Consider the following 24,344-nt stretch of genomic DNA (forward strand, 5'->3'; position numbering starts at 1 on the left):
GGGAATATTGACTCAATGTGATGAATGGTACGCATAACATGTTCAGAAAGAGGAGAACACTACGTTGGATGCCTTGTCTCATTTCGCCGTGTCTGAAATCTAGAACTATCTGAGAAGTATCTAATTCTAGGTCTTGAAGATTCCTACTATTCATATCAGAAATCTAATAGCACCGGTTGGTGTCATAAGTGTTAGGGTGAAAACACGCGCTAAAATTACACAGAAATATATGCATTCACAAATAGTATAAGATATAAATCTGATTCGTACCCACAGAGACTCTTTTTAGTTAACTTAATATTATGCACCTATGCAACAATGGTATGGCTATTTCTCAATGCTAAGATAGTAACAAGTTGAGATATTTATAACTAAGATTAAACTAACAAGCACTTAACTAAGAATAAAAGTGATTGAATTAACTATATGAGATAAACATGAGATTCTAACTTTATTACTACTTCACTCAAAGTCATTGTTCTTAACCTTAGCATGTGATGGTGATGACAACTAATCAGATAACACAAAACTAGTAAATGCCAACTTTCTTTGTAGAATACCCTACTACCAGACATCAATAAAAGAGATAGAAGCTGAATAGACAACAATTATGTTGAGACCCTATATGTCTATAGAATTTGACAACATAAAGGTTTAATGCGCAAGTTATTTATCGTGATTACATAGGGCAAGTAAGATGGTTAAAATTACCTACGAATCATGCATAACAATTATACATGAATCTATGCTAGCATGACAAGTTCTAAATCTCTATATTCACTTTCGATTCAATAGAGATTAACACGTTATCTTATATGTTAGCTACGCACATGAGACGAATAAACACAGCCAATACTAGGATATCAATCAATCACCACACACCAAGATATTGAAACAAATTAACTATAGAAATCTATAAGTAAATCCGTTAGAACCCCACGATAACGATTAGTTCATAACCGAACTCATCATCACCATGGGTTCCTATGAAAGCATGATAATAAATAATATAAGTACTAGGGTTCAAAGACAAATCGAAAACAAGCATTCAAGTATCAACTATACAAAAGAAAATAAAAGTCTTCTTCTCTGTAGCCGTCTCGTGCTCTTTAGGTCTTCTTATTACTCTGCCCTCGCTCCTTGTTGTTAAAAACATCTTTTTATTGGTATATATAAGCCCCTAGTGGACCTGGATCCTCAAAATCATCGAATTCTACTAAAATCAGGATATTGGGGTAAAAAGGGAGGGGCGGCCATGCTAAAATCAGCACGGGCGCGCTAGTTTTTTGGCAGAAAGTCGGCGCGGCCGTTCTGGTTTTGGGGGCAGCCGTGCATGGTTTCTAGATTTTTCAGCTGATTCTTCTTTTGGCCGTATCTTAAGTTCTGCTCGTCAGAATTTAGCGATTCAACTTCCTACGTGAAGCTAACGAGATTCTCTATAACTTGAATCAATGCTTGTCCTCAAGCAAAATAGACTCAAATCTATAGATGGTATTATCATTTAGTTGCATTCATGTAGTTGCATTGATGCATTAGGTTTCTTTTATAGATTTGAGTCTGTTTTTGCATGAGAACAAGCATTGATTCAAGTTGTAGAGAATCTTGTTAGCTTCACGTGGGCAGTTAAATCGCCTAATTCTGACGAGTAGAACTCAAGATACGGCCAAAAGAAGAAATGTCAGAATTTTTCCTGAAGGTCGGCGCGTCCGCGCCCGAAAACAACGGGCCCACACCCGGTTTCTGCCCCAGACTCATGATTTTAGTCGAAATTGAAGATTTTGAGAGTCGTGGTCATCACCATCACATGCTAAGGTTAAGAACAATGACTTCGATGGCATTATCATTTAGGTGCATTCACGTTGTTGCATTCATGCAATAGTTTTCTTTTATAGATTTGAGTCTGTTTTTTCTTAAGTAAAAGCATTGATTCAAGTTGTAGAGAATCTCGTTAGATTCGCGTGGGCAGTTAAATCGCCTAATTCTGACGAGCAGAACTCAAGATACGGCCAAAAGAAGAAATGTCAGAATTTTTCCAGAAGGTCGGCGCGGCCAGGCCAGATTCAGCACGCTCGCACCGCTGAAAACACCATTCCAGCATGTCCGTGCCCGAAAACAACGGGCCCGCACCCAGTTTCTGCCCCATAATCCTGATTTTAGTCGAAATTGAAGATTTTGAGAGTCCTGGTCATCCTGGAGCCTATATATACCAATAAAAAGACATTTTTAACAAGAAGGAGACCTGGGAGAGCAATAAGAAGACCTAGAGAGTACGAGGTGGCTACGGAGAAGAAGACTTTTATTTTTTTTGATTTAGGCGATACTTGGATGCTTGTTTTTGATTTGTCTTTGAACCGTAGTACTCTTATATTGTTTATTATCATGCTTTCATTGGAACCCATGGTGATGATGAGTTCGATTATGAACTAATCGTTATCGTGGGGTTCTAGCGGATTTATATATGGATTTCTTTAGTTAAATTGTTTCGATATATATGATTGTATGATAACCTAGTATTGGTTATGCTTATTCTCTCTATGTCTGTAGCTAACATATAAGATAATGTGTTAATCTCTATTGAAGCGACAATGAATATAGAGATTTAGAACTTTCCATGCTAGCATAGGTTCATCTGTTATTGTTATGCATGATTCGTAGGTAATTTTAACCATCTTACTTGCCCTATATAATCACGATAGATAACTTGCATATTAAACCGTTATGTTTTAAATTCTTATAGACATATAAGGACTAAGCATAATTGGTGTCTATTCAACTTTTATCTCTTTTATGGATGCTTGGTAGTAGGGTATTCGTACAACGAAAGTTGGCATTTACTAGTTTCGTGTTATCTGATTAGTGTCATCACCATTACATACTAAGGTTAAGAACAAAAAGGCTATTGAATGAAGTATTTAATAAAGTTAGGATCCCAAGTTTGTCATATATATTAATTCAACCATTCTTGTTCTCTTAGTTATAATTGTTAGTTTAATTCTTAGTTATAAACAATCTCAACTTGTTATTTGTCTTAGCATTGGATAATAACCATATCATTGTTGCATAGGTGCATATTCTTAAATTGACCAAAGAGTCTTTGTGGGAACGAATTTGATCTAAATCTTATACTACTTGCGAACGCGTATACTTGCGTGTATTATTAGCGCGCGTTATAGTCCTAACAAGTTTTTGGCACTGCTGCCGGGGACTCAGTGTTGTTAATTATTTAGTTTATGTACTTGTTATCCGTGATTGTTAAAGTTCAGTGACTCATATATTTTACTTACACGTGTACTTATTTTGTTTCAGGTACTCTAGAGAGCGTGTATGCGAACGCATTCTCAGTCTCGTGTCTTTGTTGAGGAAAAAGTTGAAGAAGAAGTGTTTGTTGCAATGGGAGAACCAACAGCGAATCTGAAGGCTTTGGTGGATTATTCTCAACCGAAGATCAATGACATCATGTCTAGCATTGTCAGACCAACCATCTCGGCTAATACTTTTGAAATAAAGTCTAGCACGATTCAATGGGTGCATAATTCATTCCAGTTTAGGGGTTCTCCAACGGAAGATCCCAATATGCTTATTAGGGATTTTATTGAGATCTGCGACACCTTCAAGTTCAATGGTGTTTCTGAAGATGATATAAAGCTGAGGCTTTTCCCATTCTCTCTGAGGGATAAAGCTAAATGCTGGTTATATTCTCTACCAACAGGTTCTATCACCACTTGGGAGGATCTTGCTCAGAAGTTTCTTACTAAATTCTTCCATATGGCGAAGATAGCTGCAATCAGAAATGCTCTTACTCAATTTGCGCAGCAATCGGGAAAATCTCTATGTGAGGCTTGGGAGAGCTACAAGGAGATGCTTATAAAGTTTCCTCATCATGGAATGCCTGATTGAATGATCATCAATTGCTTCTATAATAGTTTGGGAGGACAGTCAAGACCCATGCTCGATGTAACATCAGGTGGAGCATTATAGGCCAAGAGCTATGAGGAAGCTTATGATCTAATTGAACTGATGGCTGCTAATGAATATCATTATCCAACCCAGAGATTGCCACAGAGCAAGGTAGCAGGAATTCTTGAAGTGGATACAGCTACGGCTATCACTGCTCAACGAAAAGGCATTGTCTATGAAGATCAATTTGCTGGATAACTATGGAGTTCATCAGAGGACGAGTGTTTATGAGCTTTGTGCAGGTTCGCATGCGATGGAACAATCCACTATATCTAGTGAATCAGCTCAGTTTATGAGCAACTTTCAGAGATCGCAACAACCAGTTCCAAACACTTATCATCTTGACAACTGGAATCATCCTAACTTCAGTTGGAGCAACAATCAGAATGTGGTACAACAACCTTATCAGCAGTTTGGATCCAATCCATTCAATCCTCCTGGTTTTCAGCAACAGTATGTACCAATACAACAACTCCAACTTCAACACCACCGCATGGAAGTGTCGGTCAATCTGCTAATGAAAAATCTGAATTGGAGGAGTTGAGGCTTATGTGAAAAAACCAGGATCTTATATGCAAAATCCAGGCTGTTTTTATCAAGACTCTGGAGGACCAAATAGGGCAGATTGCCAATGCTGTGTTAAATCGATAACCTGGTACACTCCCTAGTGATACAGAAGTTAATCCAGGAAAGAGAGAAGTCGAAGAACAGGTGAACGCAATCACATTGAGGTCTGGAATGGTCCCGAGCCCCCAAATTCAGCAAGATGAAGATTCTGAAAATTCTGTCCAGAATGCAGGTGCGTCTGCATCCTTACCAATTCCAGGAAATGAGATTGTAGCTGAAACAGTGGTGCTGAAGGATGCTGAGGTGGAAACAAGGAAGAAAACTGTTGTCAACACTCCTCCTGAGGGTAATACAGGGGAAAAATAGTTCTATCCTCCACCTCCTTTTCCTAAAAGGTTGCGAAAGCAGAAGTTGGATAAGCAATTTGCTAAGTTTTTGGAAGTTTTCAAGAAACTTCACATCAACATATCTTTCGCTGAAACTCTTGAACAGATGCCTAGCTATGCAAAGTTAATGAAATGTATTCTCTCTCGGAAATTGAAGCTCGATGACTTAGAGATCGTTGCTCTAACGGAGGAATGCAGTGCTGTGCTGCAACGAAAGTTGTCTCCAAAGCTTAAAGATCCTGGAAGCTTCACTATTCCTTGCACCATCGGAAACTTGTTGTTCGACAAGTGTTTATGTGATTTGGCTGCTAGCATCAATCTGATGCCTTTGTCTATCTTCAAGAAGCTTGGTCTACCTGATCCGAAGCTAACATATTGATGTTAGCTCTCAAGTCACATAAACACTTGTCGAACGACAATTTCCGATGGTGCAAGGAATAATGAAGCTTCCAGGATCTTTTAGCTTTGGAGGCAACTTCTATTGCAGCACATCACTGCATTCCTCTGTAAGAGCAACGGTCTCTAAGTTATCGAGCTTCACTTTCCGAGAGAGAATACCTTTCATAAACTTCGTATAGTTAGGCATTTGTTCTAGAGCTTCATCAAAAGGTATGTTAATGTGCAACTACTTGAAAACCTCCAAAAACTTGGCAAATTGCTTATCGAACTTCAGATTTTGAAGTCTTTTAGGATATGGCGGAGGTGGATAGACTTGGTTCTCCCCTGTATTACCCTCGGGAGGAGTGTTTTCAATAGCTTTCTTCTTTGGTTCCACCTCGGCATCCTTCTGCACAACCTTTTCTGTAAAAAGCTCATTTGCTGGAATTGGAAATGGTGTAGATGCACCTGCATTCTGGACAGAATTTTCAGACACTTCGTCTTTCTGAATTTGGGGGCTTGCGACCTTTTCGGACCTCAAGGTGATGGTGTTCACCTGTTCTTTAACTTCCCTCTTGCATGGATTGGCTTCTGTATCACTAGGAAGCGTTCCTGGTTGTCGATTCAACAAAGCATTGGCAATCTGCCCAATTTGATTCTCCAGAGTCTTGATAGAAACCGCTTGGCTCTTACACATGAGCCTCAACTCCTACAATTCAGATTTTTCATTAGATTGAATTGTACTTCCATGCGGTAGTTGTTGAAGTTGAAGTTGTTGTCTTGGTGCATACTGCTGTTATTGAAAACCAGGAGGGTTGAATTGCTTTGCTGCATACTGTTGATAAGGCTGTTGCATCGCATTCTGATTGTTGCTCCAGCTGAAGTTAGGATGATTCTAGTTGTTAAGATGATAAGTGGCTGGAACTGGTTACTGTGATGTTTGAAAGTTTCTCACAAACTGAGCCGATTCACTAGATATAGTACATTGCTCCGTCGCATGCCAACCTGCACACAGCTCACAAACACTGGTTATCTGATTAACACTAAAATTAGCCAGAGAATCGATCTTCATAGAAAATGCCCTTAGTTGAGCACTGATAGCCATAGCTATATACACTTCAAGAATTCCTTCTACCTTGCCCTGTGGCAATCTCTAGGTTGGATACTGATATTCATTAGCAGTCATCAATTCAATTAACTCATAAGCATCATTGCAGCTCTTAACCCGTAATGCTCCACCTGTTGCTACATCAAGCATGGGTCTAGAATGTGCTCCAGAACCATTATAAAAATAATTGATGATCATCCAATCAGGCATGCCATGATGAGGACACTTTTTAAGAATTTCCTTGTAGCACTCCCAAGCTTCACATAGAGTTTCTCCCGGTTGCTGCGCAAATTGAGTAAGAGCATTCCTGAGTGCAGTTATCTTCGCCAGAAGAATTTAGTAAGAAACTTCTGAGCAAGATCTTTCCAAGTAGTGATAGAACCAGCTGGTAGAGTGTGTAACCAGCTCTTAGCCTTGTCCCTCAGAGAGAATGGAAACAGTCTCAGTTTCACAGCATCTTCAGAAACATTATTGAACTTGAAGGTATCACAGATATCGATGAAATCCCTAATGTGCATATTGGGATCTTCCATTGGAGAACCCCCGAACTGGACTGAATTCTGTACCATCTGAATCGTGCTAGCCTTGATTTCAAAAGTGTTAGTCGTGATTGCTGGCCTCACAATGCCAGATTGAATGTTATTGATCTTGGGTTGAGAAAAATCCATCAACACTTTCGTTGGTGCTGCTGGATCTCCTATTGTAATGAGTACCTGAAACACAAACAAGTAAACCGTAATAGTAAAGGAATCCGAGTAAGTGAACTTTAACGACCACTGATGTCAAGCACATAAACTAAAAATTAACCAGCAAGTCCCCGGCAGCGGCGCCAAAAACTTGTTAGGGCGAAAACACGCGCTAAAGTTACACGCAAGTATACGCGTTCGCAAGTAGTATAAGATATAAATCAGATTCGTACCCACAAAGTCTCTTTTTAGTAAACTTAAGATTATGCACCTATGCAACAATAGTATGGCTATTGCTCAATGCTAAGACAATAACAAGTTGAGATATTTATAACTAAGATTAAACTAACATGCAATTAACTATGAATAAAAGTGATTGAATTAACGATATGAGACAAATATGGGATTCTAACTTCATTACTACATTCAAAGTCATTTTTCTTAGCCTTAGCATGTGATGGCGATGACAACTAATCATATAACACGAAACTAGTAAACGCCAACTTCCGTTGCACGAATGCCCTACTACCAGACATCCACAAAAGAGATGGAAGCTGAATAGACACCAATTATGTTGAGACCCTATACGTCTATAGAATTTGACAACATAAAGGTTTAATGTGCAAGTTATCTATCGTGATTATATAGGGCAAGTAAGATGGTTAAAATTACCTACGAATCATGCATAACAATTATACATGAACCTATGCTAGCATGACAAGTTCTAAATCTCTATATTCACTTTCACTTAAATAGAGATTAACACGCTATCTTATATGTTAGCTACGCACATAAGACGAATAAGCACAAATAATACTAGGATATCAATCAATCACCAGACACCAAGATATTGAAATAAATTAACTATAGAAATCCATTAGAAAATCCGTTAGAACCCCACGATAATGATTAGTTCATAACCGAACTCATCGTCACCATGGGTTCCAAAGAAAGCATGATAATAAACTATATAAGAGTACTAGGGTTCAAAGACAAACTGAAAACAAGCATCCAAGTATCAACTATACTAAAGAAAATAAAAGTCTTCTTCTCCATAGTCGTCTCGTGCTCTCTAGGTCTTCTTATTACTCTCCCCTCGCTCCTTGTCGTTTAAAACGTCTTTTTATTGGTATATATAAGCCCCTAGTGGACTTGGACCCTCAAAATCATCAAATTATACTAAAATCAGGATTCTGGGTCAAAAAGGGCAGGGCGGCCGCGCTAAAATCAGTGCGGGCGCGCTGGTTTTGGGGGCGGCCGCGCATGATTTCTGGATTTTTTCTACTGATTCTTCTTTTGGCTTATCTTGAGTTCTGCGCGTCAGAATTAGGCGATTCAACTGCCCACGCAAAGCTAAAGAGATTATATACAACTTGAGAATGGCCTAGGCTTCCAATTCTTATCTCTTTTCAGCATATTTTCTTGAAAACCTCCTTTCTTCATTTAACTGATACCTGAAATGCAATAACACAAAAACATCTCAAAAATACCAACAAATTGAGTCTAAAATACCAACTTAAGCTTGTAATAAAGAGTTAAGAGTAGATATAAAATCCACTTATCAATAATCTGTTGAATAGACCCGATCAAGACCCACTTAGAGACTGTGTGGCTCCCCTGCGATGCCCAGGAGGCACACAAGCTGTCGGTCAGAGCGTTGAGTTATTCTTTAATTGAAGGCCTGCTCTAAAAAAGGTCATTTTTTATTCTGTACCTAAAGTGCTTAAGATCTCTTGAAGCAGAGGGGGCCCTTAAAGAAGCCCATGAAGGGATTTATGGACAACACTTGGGGGGCAGGTCCCTCGCTCACAAGATAACTTGGTTGGGATTTTACTGGCCAACTATGCTAGCTGATGCAAAGGCTCATGTGAAGAAAATGTGACAGATGCCAGAGGCGTGCTCCAATAGTACGACAGCCACAAGAGAGGCTTACATTTATCAACGCACCCATCCTTTTTGCGATGTGGGGAATGGATATACTTGGACCATTTTCTATAGCATCGGGACAGAGGAAGTTTATTGTGGTAGCCATAGACTACTTTACAAAGTGGATTGAGACTAAAGCACTAACCAAGATAACCACCAAGCAAATTTCCCAATTCTTCTGGTAGAATGTGATATGCCGATTTGGAATTCCGCGCGAGAAACAATTTGATAATATAGACTTTAGAGAGTACTGCGATGACAATAACATAGGGCTTCACTTCACCTCGATTGCTCACCCACAAACAAACGGGCCGACGGAAGTTGCCAATAGAATCATCCTTGATGGACTTAAGAAAAGGGTTGAACGCTCAAGAAACACTTGGGTGGATGAGTTGCTGCCTATACTATGGGCATATCATAGCACCTACAAAGTGACAACTGAAGCTACCTATTTCATGCTCGCTTACGGAGCCGAGGCCGTGGTGCCCCATGAGATCACGCATTGATCCCTTAGGATTGAAGCTTATGAACCAGAGCCCAACGAAGAAGGCATGAGGATCGCTCTCGATCTTATTGACGAGGTCATAGATGAGGCCAACCCCCGCAATATAGAGCATCAATGAATAGACTCACTCTATTATAATAAAAAGGGTTAAAGATAGGTTCTTTCAGCAGGGAGATTTGGTTCTGAGGAAGATTGAGGCATCAGGAGTAGGGGAAAGAGGAAAGCTAGCCCCTAACTGGGAAGGACCTTATAAGGTCAGAAAGACATGATGACGATGATTCTATAAGTTGGAAACCCTAAACGGTGACGAAGTGCCTTGTACTTGGCACGCTTTTAACCTGAAGGTTTATTATATTTAGGAATTTTGAGATATGTTCCTAGAACTTAGTATTAAGCTTTATGTAAGGGTTGAACCTATTTCTTCGAAGATATTATCTATTTACGCAATTTTATTTCTATCATCTTGTCTATAGATTTATTTAAGTATGAGCATCTTAAGAATACAAGTCCCGAAGGACCAAATTCCGAAAATAAAAGACAAGCATGAAATGAAACTAAACGAATTACATAGATAGGTATCCCGAAGGATCATAAGTTAAAGTCTCGAAGGACCAATAGTTTACAATCAATAAAGTTTGAATTAATAAGTTCTGAAAATATGGCCACAAGAGGCAACTAAAGCCATGAAAGGCCATAAAAATCACTCGTTAGAGGAATCCTCCCCTTCACCATCTGAGCCCTTCTCAGAAGAAGAACAACTACTCCCTGGAATTGGCTCCCTAATTTTCCCACGAAGAGCTGCTCTGGAGTTAGGACTGCCCGAGGGGGCCTTACCCTTGAAACCGGAACTACAGATCCGGAAGCTTGATCAGATGGGTCCATGACGGGTAGCTGCCAGGGACAATATAGAAGACTCGGGTCGACCACATCCGACCATATGCCTTGAGCATCTTTGATTCCCCTCTTCTAACCTATGGCCAGGTTAATAGGGCGCATCTCATCATCATGCTCATCCATCATTTTGGTGAACATGGAGGATTTGTGGTACGCTCCCACGAGGTATTTCCATTCCCTTTTCCACTTCTCCTTCGAACTGTCATATTTCCTCTCCATGACAGCAATCTTACCCTCTGCTTCATGAGCTTTGGACTCCCACTCCCCCGAGGAGATAGTCATTTTGTTCATGTAAGTCTACAGTGCATTATAGTCACCTCTCATCTTGACATCTTGGGTGGAGGACGCCGCGAAGTAGGCGTTGGTCTGATAAGGAAAACATGAATAGAGTTATAAAATGTTTAAGTAAGAAGGGCCGAGTCCCCGAGGATTGATTCCTATAACGTTTTTCAAGTTCTAAGGAAAAATGCACTTAAACGAAGTTTATACATGGAGAAGTGTACCTAGTACAGGGCTTGAGCCCCCAGCATCTCGACCTCGAGAAGCTTCTCACCGGAAGAGATAAATAGGAGGTTAAAAGGAGTGATGCGGTTCTTCGACCACTCAAGGGCAAGGCTCGAACTGTTGAGCATAGAGTCATTGGAAGAGATACCCCATCCTGGTTTAAAAGGGGTCCTAGCATTCCCATCAAAGTCTTTAATCCTCTTCTGACCAGATCCCAACGCCTCAAGGAAGGCAGGGATCTTAGGAATACGGTTGGCCTTCTTAGCTGTATCTCTGGCCATCCTACCCATAACAACATCGCTCATGTTGACATTGGAATCGAGAGTCTCAGCAGCTGAAACAAGAAAAAAAGAAAGCAGCTATAAGAATAAACTTTCACAAAGTTAAGGAGAACGAAAATAAATACCCTCTATAGAAAGGCTGCTAAGGCCAGCTTCGACGAGCTTGATTTCTGTTACGAACTCCCCGTAAGGGGTTCTCCCGTCGTCATCAATGAGGAGGTCTCGGGCTAGAATCTCGGCATCCGAAAGATTAAGAATGAAATGAGAACTATCAACTAGGCTGTTAAAGTCACGTCTGAAGTACGTCCCCCAGTCTCCACCCTTCCATTCAATGACCACAAACCTCTTATTCCATTTGTGGTTTGATTCATGGAGAGAGTTGGTGTTCACCATATGAGGAACATGAGCACTGTGTTGTATCACGAGCCAACCAGGTCGACTCAAAGGAGAAGCTTACGAAACATCATCACACTCAAGGGGATGCCCAAGTCATTACACCTAACTATGAATAGAATAATGAAAGACCACCCGTTGGGGTAAAGCTGGCATGGATGAATCTTAAGCTCAGATAGAAGCCTCGGAATGAAAGGGTGTAGGGGGAACCTAGCCCGGACTTAAGGGCCGCTTTGTACACAAATAGCCTTTAGCGACAAAGGTTGCAAGCCCTCTCACTAAGATTAGCTTTACGAATCTTTAAGTAGTCGGGCCAGGAGTAAGTCGACTGAATCTCTTCGAATCCTTCTCGCGGAGCATACTTGTATGATGAAACGCATCAAAATGGACGGTACTTGGGTACTCGTCTACCATCTCGTCTAACATACTGTTTAGGCTGTTGGAACAATGGTTAATGGAGAAGGGAGAGACGAGAGCTATACCTTGAAGGGAGCAAAGAGTAGCCCTCTTGTGCAGAGCTTCCGTCTGGGAGAAAGAGGACCTACTAGGACCTTGTCCGCTAGACATTCTTGAAGAGCTTGAAGAAAAATAAAAGTTTGAGAGAGTTTGATAATTTTAGAAGTTGAGAAATGAAAGTGTGTATGAAAATGAGCCCTTCTCATCTTCTTTTATAGGAAAAAGGTCACCTGCTATAACAGGTCGTAAGTCTTCAACTCGGATAAAATTTTCCGAATAATAGCTCAAACCGGGTTAAAAAAATCTTAACTAAAATTCAATATAGATTTAATATTATTATTACTAATAATATGTTTCCTCAATTATATTTACTATAAAAATAATAAAAACATATCTGGTAGAGGGGACCCGAACCCTATAAACTTAACATGTTTTCCATATCCTTGATCAGCCCTGATCGGATTATGGGCTGAAATAGTCTGGTCGTCGAGAATTCGATCAGGACTTTGCACGACTAGAACTTGGTCAATTTTTTTATAATTTCGACAAGGAATCCCCATTCGACCAGGATGTTATTCGATCAAGAATTTGGTCAATATTATGGTCGACTCACTTCATCTTTTGTCATTTTGACCACAGTTCTCACCGAATTAAGAGTCATTTCGCTCTGGTCGTGGGAATTTCGATTAGGATGTCTTTTGATCAGGATTCTGGTCAAAATTTTCTATTATTTCGGTCAAGATCTTATATTTGACTTGGAATTATGACTGAATTAAGGGTGTTTTCAACGCTCTGGTCGTGGGCTTTTTTGATCAAGAATCCTAACCAGGGACGGACCAAGAACTGGAGTATGTGGTGGCGAACTTTTTTCGGGGTAACTAATATATATTTTTAATTTATAATATATTAAATAAAGTAATAAATGTTATTTTGAACAATTTTAATGTACAACATATACTTGAATTCGTGTATTTAAATTCATAACTATTGTAAATATCATTAATATTAGTACTAAATTCATAAAATTTATACATTTTTTAGGGTCAAAAATTGAAAATAAAATTTTTTTACTACTAAATATATAAATATGTAATTTGTTTCATAAATTTTAATACTAATTTTATGATAATACCGGAGTTTGGGGTGGCGGCCGCACCTGCCGACCACCCCCTACCTTTGTCCCTGATCCTAACCCCTTAGACCCCGAGTCCCATATCTTTATATTAGGAATCCTGACCTTCTAGACCGGGATTCTGATCCCTTTGACCTTGAATCCTAAGTTTTTAGATCCGAAATTCTGACCCCTTTGGAATCGAATTTTGATCCCTTAGACTCCGAATCCTAAACCTTCAGATCAGGGAACCTGAATTTCGAGTTTCAAGCCTTATAACGGCCATAACGTTTTGCTCATTGTCCCTATTGGAGCTTATAATATATCAAATCAAAGTTCAGTCCATGATTTATCTTATAATAGCATTCTACTCTTACCACTTGCAATCCTTGATCCTTTAACTCGATAGAATCATGGCTCCACGAGTGTTCGTTTGGAAGAAACGTGCCTTCTCCTAGCCTTCAATTGGATGGAACGTGGTCTCTACGAGCCTTCTGTTCATTGGGATGTGGCATCTTTGAGCGTTATTTCTAGTTCGTCTGACTAAGTGCGATGTCCTACTTGGATGCTTGATTTAATTAAACCTTGAGGTTTAAAGTATGTCAAGTCTAGACGTTTTTAAGCTTGTAGGAGCCTCATCCTAATTTTGTTCTTGACTAGATGCGGCCCTTTGAAACATGGGTTTCAGCTTTCCTTTCTACCCAACTCTGGGTGCATTAATCTCTCTAGGGAGTAATACCCCTTGTCAATAAAATCATTCTTTTACCTCTTACGTTATAAGAAACTATTTCTGATCCTCAACAATCTCGGTGTTGGCTTATTCAAATTTAGGGCAAGTGCCTTATATTTTACGTTCTTTTCAGACTCAAAGGCCTCAACCCTTGGGGATAGAGTGATTCCAAAGATCATCTCAATCTTAGCTATATAGGTTAATAATAATAATAATGTATCTCCCGCATTTTCTTTGTAAGTGGCACGACTCACCTATGATATGGGAAGTACATAGTCCGCCGAAGCATTTCTCGAATATTCGATCCTCTTCTTCAGTCCATTAAGGACTATCCTTGTTGTTAAACTTGTATCCATCATCCGTCACTAGCATTCCTGGAAGTCCATATTCATGTATCACATTTTCTCACGGGAATTGTGTTGCTTGCTTGATGGTTATCATAGCTATATGATTAGCCTCAAGCCATCTCGTAAAGTAATTTATGATTATTATCAGGACCTTTGGGTGTTATCTAGGTGCGTGCTTCGAGCATCTACCATATTTTCTTCTCGTTATCTTTGTCATCGGCCATCATCTCCGACCAATAGAATCCAAATAGGATACATTTTGAGAGAAAGCCTTGCCCCCTGAGCATAGCCCGAGGTTCTTCTCATGTACTTCCTTCAAGGACAACTTTGTGTTTTGGGGTTTCGGGCATTTCAAGTAAGGAATCACAAACTATTTCTTGCAAAAAGTCCTTGCAATCAGATTGAAGCTTCAAAGCTTTTCAAGCATTATTCATGCTCCCATGACATCTTCGGGTCACCGACTAGTTTTGAGTTGAGTCTCTTAGGCAACAAGTCCTCACACATATCGGTGCTATCGGTATTGTATTAGTTTTTGGGTCTTTGTTGTTGTCTCATGCTTTGCTTTAAATTCTCCATTTACTTGAGAAATCACCAATATTGAGTCTCCACAAATTTTGAGGTTCTTGACCCTCAGGGTTTCAGCCAAGCCAAATCCATTCACCAAGGACTCAAATTAACTTCCGTCCTTCATTGTTGAGAAATCCAATATCAGGATAAACTTTATCATAAATCCATCAGGATCTTACACTACTTATTTTTATTTTTGATGATCCATCCAAATGTAATGCAATAGTCTTTGAGTATCATCTCTTATAATTGTTTACATATTTCCCTGCCATCGTGGGGTATATCTTCCTGCCCCAACTTCTTGGTTGTCAATGGTGCATTCAACCACGAAGTCGGTCAAGTTTTAAACACAGTATGGGTTTATACCAAATTCACCAGGCTCAGTTGTCCACTTAAACAACCTTCCACTAGAATCATGGATGTGGATTGTGTCTTCCAGGGGCTAGCTTTTCAAGATTCAATCTTGCACACTTGGAAAATACAGTGTTACTTTCTCGCACCGCATTCATGGCTAGTGTGAACTTCTCAATACTGGAGTTGTTCACATAAAACTTTACTCTCTTAGTAGGTGGGTTGCTAAACCTCTATGTCTTTTTCACAAGGATAAATCTCATTACGTAATTGAGTTTTCCATGTATAGATTCAGTACTTATTTGGGTATTCCGGTTATCTGCTTCTTCAATTCCTCAAAGATTACCTGGCTTTTATCTATCTATAAAGAGTCCCTTACTTTCTTCAATGCCATAAATAAGGGCAAATGCTTTTCACTGGATTCGAAGTTGAACCTCTCCTAAATTGCACTCTTTAGTTTCTCTATATTCTCAACGGAACACGGGGGTTCCATAACCAGGATCACTTAAATCTTGTTAACATTGGCCTTGATTCCCCTCTCAGAGATCATCAGGTCCAAAAATTTTCACATCTTACCTTAAAGGCACATATTTAAGGATTTAACACCATCTTGTGGTGCCTCAACATTTAAAATACATGTTTTATGTATTCTTCATTGTCTAGGCTCTTCGTTCTATTCTATCGTAGACTCTCATGGTCTCAAGAATGTCATCCTTATAATCAGCTTCTTACCAAATTCCTCTTTATTTTCTTCACCGTACTCTAGTTACCATCATTATCGAGTTTATATATAACCAACTCAAGATTAAATCTGGGCTTATCATCTGACATCCATGCGAATACATTGCCACTTTCCCATAAAAAAGCAATCAATTTTCTCTTCAAGGGTTATTTAAGTGAGGCTCAAAGATAAGTAACCTTATTTGATTTTTTCGGTGACAAAGAGATAAGAATCCAATCCGTTGTTGGATTTCCTCACTGTTCGTCGGTTTTTCAAAATTTTATGTCTTCTATTGGGAGGACTTGCCCCCGATTCCATCGGGCCTTTAATCATGGAAACATATCATAAAATGCGAGTTGAGAATCAGCGAGTCCCATCTTCCAAGAATCTTTTAGAGTTTTATATCATAGTGTGACGATCATCGGGTCTTCATGGGGGAATTTCAACCCTTCCGAATCAAAATCATCAAAATTAGTGGAAATTTCAACTATCGTTCCTTATGGTATACTACCTTTCGGGCATAAGCTTTCATTGAGCTTCTTGTGTTAGATATATTTGAGATGTCGTGTCTAATCTGTTATGTTTAGTTTCAGAACTTAATATCAGGACTTACTAGAAATCAGAACTTATTGAAGTCAGGACTTATATAAGAACTTAAGGCCGTTAGGATTTATATCAGGACTTAAATGCAGATACTTCAGATAAGGAAAGTAGCTGATTTACAAGAAAGGATCGTGACTAAAACAATAGAAGATATGCTTGAAGAGTTAGAAGACTAGAAGACTTGTAGAAGATAATATCTGATTGATGGATTTTAGGAGACAGAATTATATTCCATATCAATTAGAAGATATCTTGTAACTGTGTACTATATAAACACAGCTTAGGGTTTACACTATATGTGTTATCATTATCGAGAAACATTATTCATTGTAACCTAGCAGCTCTTAGTGATAGTGTTCATCACTGAGAGAGAACAACTGTTCTATTGTAACAGAGTTTATTATATTAAATATATTTGATTAGTGTTACATACTTGTGTTCGAAATCGATTTGATTGTATAAACACTATTTTCAACCCCCTTCTATAGTGTTGTATGACCTAACAAGTGGTATCAGAGCCTTTTTGTTAACACACATACAGTAAGATCCAAACAATCAATCATGTCTGAAGATACACAAACTCCAACTAAGCCCACCAAAACTCCAGATACTCAAAACACTCAAACCCACAGTCGATATGAGACTATTAGGGTTCCCATACTGAGACCATCTGAGTATCCTATATGGAAAGTGAAGATGGCTATGTTTCTGGAAGCTACAGATCCAGAATACCTTGATAGAATTAATGAAGGACCATATAAGCCAACCGAGCTCTCTGTTGCAGTTACTGATCAACCAGCAAAGACCATACCAAAGGAGAAAGGTGAATACATATGTGAAGATATCTCATCTATTTCCAAGGATGCAAGGGTAAGGCATTTGCTGCATAGTGCAATTGATAATTTCATGTCAAACAGGGTAATTGGATGTAAGACTGCAAAGGAGAAATGGGATGCTTTGGAGATAAGACGCCAGGGAACTGATGCAATCAAAAAGAATAGGAAGACTATACTCATTCAAGAGTATGAGCACTTTGACTCAAAAGCTGATGAGTCATTAACTGATTTATATGACATGTTTGCCAAACTCTTGAATGATCTGTCACTGGTGGACAAGGAATATGATCTTGAAGATTCAAATCTAAAATTCCTTTTAGCTCTTCCTGAAAATTGGGATTTGAAGTCAACTACCATTATAGACAACTATGACCTTACTGAAACTACTCTTGAAGAAATTTATGGTATGCTCAAGACTCATGAACTTGAGATGGATCAAAGGAGCAAGAGGTATGGAAGAAAGTCAAGGACAGTTTCTCTTAAAGCTGAGGAGGAATCTCCTAAAGTGGTTGTCTCAAAGAGGGGCAAAGGAAAGGCTCTCATCATAAAGTCTGATTCAGAATCATTAGATTCTGATGATGATGATTCAGAAACTGAAAGTTTATCTGAAATGGATGTTGATGCAGAGATGATGCAACTGTGTGCTCTTATGGTGAAGGGTATCACAAAGATAGCCTAAAAGAAGTTCAGAAAGGGCAAGAAGTTTTCTAGGAAAGGTGGAAGTTCTGAAAAGAAAGGATTCAGAAAGTCTGAAGGCAAAGGAGGAAAGTCTGACAGAGGAGACAACTCAAATGTCAAATGCTACAATTGTGGTGAAAGAGGCCACATATCTCCTGACTGCAAGAAAGGAAAAAGTGATAATGGCAAGGCACTTGTCACAAAGAAGAAAAGCCGGACAGACACTTCAGATTCTGAAGATGAGGTGAACTATGCCTTGATAGCGAATGCTGATAGCAGTCCTGAAACTGCTGAATTGAAGGTACCTCAAACAACTTTTGCTTTTCATACTGATGATATTACTGAGTTGAGATTATATCTGAAAACCATGTTCATTAGTTTTAGAGATCAGACTTTAACAAATAAAAGATTAACATCTGAAAGTCTTGCTCTTAGAAACAGAAATGACTACTTAGAAAAAGAGTTAGTTATGTTCCATCAAACTCAGAAAGAAAGAGATGATGCTTTGTATGTTTGAGATGAAGTGCTAAAACTGAATAAATCTCTTAAATCTGAATTAGAAAAGGGAAGAGAAATCATCAAAACTTGGACTAACTCTGGAAGAACAACTCAGAATATACTAAGTAGTGGAAACTGGAAAGAGGGCTTAGGTTATGAAGATGATAAAAAAGAAAATGAAACTATGTCATCTAAACCAAACTTTACCAAGAAAGCTGAAAAGCCTAAAGTTAATCATGTTAAGTTTGTAGCAAAAACTGTAATGTCTAATTCTGAAAAGATGATAGATTCTAGGACAGAAGTGAAAGAAAAGTCAACTTCTGACAAATTAAAACAGGACAAACCAGCTTCAGTAAACATAGGTTTAATGATAAAGAAGCAGCTTAAGCATAAGCTGAAAGAGATTAGAAATGTGAACAAGGTCAAGGAAGTTAGGAAAAATAGGAATGGAAAGGAAGGTGTGAATAAAAGCAATAATTATATGCCTGATCCTAATGCTCCTAGAAAGAAATGTTATAACTGTGGAAACTTTAACCATCTTGCTTCTTTTTACAGGAAAAATAAAGATATAAACTCTTTACCTCCTAAATGAGGAGTTAAGAGTCAGTCTATTAGGTTTAAACCACAAAATCCTTGTTTTTATTGTGGTAGTTTATGGAATTCCATTTATACTTGTAAGGAATATCATAGTTTGTACTATGATTATTATCAAATAAAACCTTCTTTGAAGAAAGTTAGTGTAATTCCTTTTAGTGTAAAGTCTGATGCAAAGTCTGATATAAATTCTCATAAACAGCATGTTAGCATAAACTCTGAAACTAAATCCGCTGCAAATGCGAACAACTTAAAAAGGCTAAAGGATCCAAGCAACTCTGGGTCCTTAAAACTAACAAATAGTGGTCTTTATGATTGTAGGGCAATAGGAAACATATCCTAGTTCTGGACAGTGGATGTTCAGGACATATGACTAGAAATAAAGCCCTCATATCAGACTTTGTGGAGAAAGCTGGCCCAGGAGTTTCTTATGGAGATGGCAACACGTGAAAAACTCTGGGATATGGAAATATCAATCTTGTGAATGTCATCATTGAAAAAGTAGCTCTTGTCTCAGGACTTAAACACAATCTTCTAAGTGTGAGTCAAATCTGTGATAGAGGTTATCATGTGGATTTCTTTGAAGAACACTGTGAAGTTGTAAGTAATTCTACAGGCAAAGTGGTTCTGAAAGGTTAAAGACATGGTAACATATATAAAGCCAGACTTTCAACAAACTCTGATGGTTCTGCAATCTGTCTGTTAAGTAGAGTATCAATTGAAGAAAGCTGGAATCGGCACAAGAGACTCTCTCATTTATATTTCAACAACATAAATGAGCTGGTAAAGAAAGATCTCGTGAGAGGACTGCCAAAATCAGTATTTGCTCCTGATGGCCTTTGTGATTCATGTCAAAAGGCAAAATACAGAAAATCTTTTTTCAAGAGAAAAACTGAATCCTCAATTCTTGAGCCTTATCACTTACTGCATGTTGATCTATTCGGTCCAGTCAATGTCATGTCCATTGCAAAGAAGAAATAGGCTATGGTTATAGTGGATGAGTTCACAAGATACACTTGGATGTATTTCTTGCACAAGAAGAATGAAACTGCATCTACTCTAACTGATCATGTCAGACAACTGGATAAATTGGTCAAGGACTCTATTAAAATAATAAGAATTGATAATGGCACTGAGTTCAAGAATTCAATCATGGAAGAGTTCTGCAAAGAGTATGGAATAAAGCAGGAATTTTCTGCACCTGGAACTCCACAGCAAAATGGAGTTGTAGAAAAAAAGAACAGGACTCTCATTGAAGCTGCACGAACTATGCTTGATGAAGCAAAGCAACCAACCTATTTTTGGGCTGAAGCTGTGCAGACTGCTTGTTTTACACAGAATGCTACACTCATAAACAAGCATGGAAAAACACCATATGAGATGGTGAAGAAAAAGAAGCCAAATCTGAAATATTTTCATGTATTTGGATGCAAGTGTTTTATTCTTAAGACTCATCCTGAACAGCTGTCAAAATTTGATCTAAAAGCTGATGAAGGATTTTTTGTTGGATATCCACTTTCCACAAAAGCCTTTAGAGTCTACAATTTAAGAACAAGGGTTGTCATGGAATCCATCAATGTATCTTTTGATGATAAAAAGATTACTGGACTTGAAGATTTCAATGATCATGATCAATTGAGATTTGAAAATGAAGATTTAAATTCTGATTTTGTAAATTCTGATGACTTAAATCCTGATCATGTAAGTTCTAACGGGTTAAACTCTGATGTCATTGAAACTGTGGTAATTACTCCAAAGGAAAATGCACCTGTTCAGGGGGAGCAAGTTAATGATCCTACCACATCTTAAGATTCTCAAGAAGCATCAGAACCCGTCACTGGTTCTTTAAGTTCTGATTCATCAAGTTCTGATTAGCCAAATTCTGATAATTCTGGAAACTCTGATTCTTCAATTCCTGAAGGATTCAACTCAAATTCTGAAATTTCAGAGAGCATAACTTCAGGGGGAGCATCAGAAAATGCTGATGGAGACAACATGGATCATGGGGGAGGATCCAGTTCTAGAGATCAACTTCCATCTGCAAGGAAGTGGAGTAAAGCACATACACCTGATTTAATAATTGGAGATCCTGAAGCAGGTGTCAGAACTAGAACAACAACATCAAATGAATGTGTCTATCATTCCTTTCAATCTCAGACTGAACCAAAGAAAGTGGAAGAATCTCTTCAAGATGCTGATTGGGTGCAAGCAATGTAGGAAGAGTTAAATGAATTAGAAAGAAATAAAGTCTGGACCCTAGTGCCAAGACCAAAGAACAGATCAATTATTGGCACAAAATGGGTGTTCAGAAACAAAACTGACAGTGATGTCATAATTACAAGAAACAAAGCAAGGCTGGTTGCTAAAGGTTACTCTCAACATAAGGGTATTGATTATGATGAAACATTTGCTCCAGTTGCTAGATTGGAAGCCATAAGAATCTTTTTGGCTTATGCTGCTCACACAAAGTTTAAAGTCTTTCAAATGGATGTGAAAAGTGCTTTTCTCAATGGAGAATTGGAAGAAGAGGTATATGTTGAACAACCTCTAGGATTTGTAGATCCAAAATTTCCAAATCATGTCTACAGACTTGACAAAGCACTTTACGGACTTAAGCAAGCTCCAAGAGCATGGTATGAGACTTTAGCTCAATTCCTTCTGGAAAGTGGATTTAACAAAGTTACAATTGATAAAACACTGTTCTATCTCAACCATGGAAAGGACTTACTTTTGGTACAGATATATGTTGATGATATCATCTTTGGTTCTACAAATGCCAAACTCTGTGAAAGGTTTGCAAAGCTAATGTAGTCAAGATATCAAATGAGTATGATGGGAGAACTTAGCTATTTTCTGGGACTTCAAGTCAAGCAAAATGAAGAAGGTACTTTCATAAATCAATCCAAGTACACCAGAAATTTACTCAAGAAATTTGGAATGCAAGATAGTTCAAGTGCATCCACTCTCATGGCCACTGCAACCAAGTTAGATAAAGATACTGGAGCATCAGTAGATATTACTAACTACAGAGGTATGATTGGCTCTTTACTCTATTTAACTGCAAGTAGAACTGATATCATGTATGCTACCTGTCTTTGTGCAAGATTTTAGGCTGATCCAAGATAACCTCATCTAATAGTTGTGAAAAGAATTTTCAAGTACCTCAAGGGTATAGCTGATCTAGGATTGTGGTATCCTAGAGAATCAAATTTTAAGCTAATTGGTTACTCAGATGCAGATTTTGCAGGATGCAAAATAGAAAGGAAAAGCACTATTGGAAGCTGCCAATTTCTTGGAGGCAGATTGGTTTCTTGGTTTAGCAAGAAACATAAATCAATTTCCACATTAACTACAGAAACATAATATATTACCGCAGAAAGCTGTTGTGCACAGATTCTTTGGATGAAGAATCAGTTACTGGACTATGGGTTAGAATTTTCTAAAATACCTATTTACTGTGACAATCAAAGTGCTATTGCTATGACAGGTAATCCAGTTCAACACTCAATGACAAAGCACATCAGCATTAGGTACCATTTCATAAGGGAACATGTGATGGAAGGTACAGTAGAATTGCATTTTGTTCCAACAGATCAACAACTAGTAGATATCTTCACAAAACCACTATATGAAGCTACTTTTATAAGATTGATAAATGAACTTGGAATGATTTCAGGTTCTTTCTCAAAATCTGCTTAGTTTTTGTTCTCATGCATCAGACTTTATGATCAGTGTTTACAGATTGTCTTAACTCCATGTAATTTGTGCTTAAACTGTAATATATTAAATACTGATTATTATCTGATGTGATTCTATATACTCTGATAGTATTTTGAATGTTCCATGACTATTCACTCTAATGAGGATTATCTGTTAGATGCTGACTTAGTAGTCTTTAACAAACTGTTATCCCATGTTTGAATTAGTTATTTATGTGGAAATTCATTAACACAAGTAAATTCTGATTTTGAGCTTAGTCAAATTTACTTTGTGTATCTTATTACTAAGTCACAAACTAGCTTCTTGCTTCTTATCTATCAAATTCTGATGTCAGTAAATCTTAAGGATGAACTACATGCTTGATAAGCCTCACTTATCTGAAGAAAAGAAAAGAAAAGAAAATTGAAGTCAGGTACTCCTTTGAGATCTAGAGTAAATATGTGAATGGGAAGACCCAAGTGCATTGTTGGTATTAAGTTATATGCATTAGAAAAGCAAATAAATTTTTCTTGGTGACTTTTCACATTCTCTGATTACTGGAGAAATACTCTGATAATAGCATAAATTCTGATAGCAGTTGTGACTCACTTACACTGAGAAGCCGCTATAAAAAGAATGTCAAAAGATGCATAAAATGAGCACAAATAGTTGAGGTGGACTCTTGCATAAATTTATTCTATAGTAGGCTTCAAAATTAAAGACAGATTTTAAGCACTTTTCTTAGTTATGCCTTATTTCTAAGATATACTGAAGTTTATCAGACTTTAATCTTTATCTGATCATTTGCAAATACACACACTCTCACTCCATATGAATGATGAAAATTACTGTGGTGATTAAGTTATTTTTGACAAACAGTTAAGTATTATTTGCATAAATTCTGAGGACAAGTTCTGATGAAAGTTCTGATGATAAAAATCTGAAGAAACCAGTCAGTATTTGTATGAAGAATCACAGAAACAGACATTCACTTTTTGAGTACAGAAGCCATGTTCTGATGAACGTTAAATTCTGATAATAGTCAAGTTCTGATGCAAATCCTGATGGAAACTCCGATGCTTATGTGGCATTATTTATTTACTTGACTTATTTGTGGTATTTACTGTAACAGTCATATTTATCAGAAAATAATTAAGTGAGAGAAAAATAGTGATAATCATTTGGTTAGTGGGAAACATGTATGCCTTGACAACTGCATGTGCACAATTATTACTGCTTATTTCCCGTGCCCACTAACAATGTTTTGACTATTTACTGCGTGACAGGTGTCTAAAGTCTGTTCTACTTCAATTATAACTATTTTTAAATAGAGAGTATATATAAGATTGTAAAAGATTTTACAATCTTTTACCTACTTTTCTTATTCTCTAAACTCTCTTATTCTCTCTCTCTCTAATATTCTCTGAAGCTATTTTTTACAGACATTTTATCAAACACCTTCTATACATATATTTTCTCACTTATTTCTTTACAGAAATGGCACCCGAAAATCTAATCTATGATGGAGCCAAGTTTGTTCCTAATAATTACATGGCTATTCTTTCTAA

General features: G+C 37.9%; 2 non-coding genes across 2 annotated transcripts; one reads left to right on the forward strand and one right to left on the reverse strand.

Annotated features, from left to right (window-relative positions):
- Window positions 1–3,780: 3,780 nt before the first annotated feature.
- On the reverse strand, window positions 3,781–3,887 carry LOC141715333 (small nucleolar RNA R71). Its single transcript, XR_012572099.1, has one exon. It is a non-coding gene; the product is annotated as a small nucleolar RNA R71 (small nucleolar RNA).
- A 2,717-nt stretch (window positions 3,888–6,604) lies between these two features.
- On the forward strand, window positions 6,605–6,711 carry LOC141716244 (small nucleolar RNA R71). Its single transcript, XR_012572961.1, has one exon. It is a non-coding gene; the product is annotated as a small nucleolar RNA R71 (small nucleolar RNA).
- Window positions 6,712–24,344: the final 17,633 nt, after the last annotated feature.

Source organism: Apium graveolens, chromosome 3 (assembly GCF_009905375.1).
Source record: "Apium graveolens cultivar Ventura chromosome 3, ASM990537v1, whole genome shotgun sequence".
In the NCBI taxonomy this organism is placed as follows: Eukaryota; Viridiplantae; Streptophyta; class Magnoliopsida; order Apiales; family Apiaceae; genus Apium; species Apium graveolens.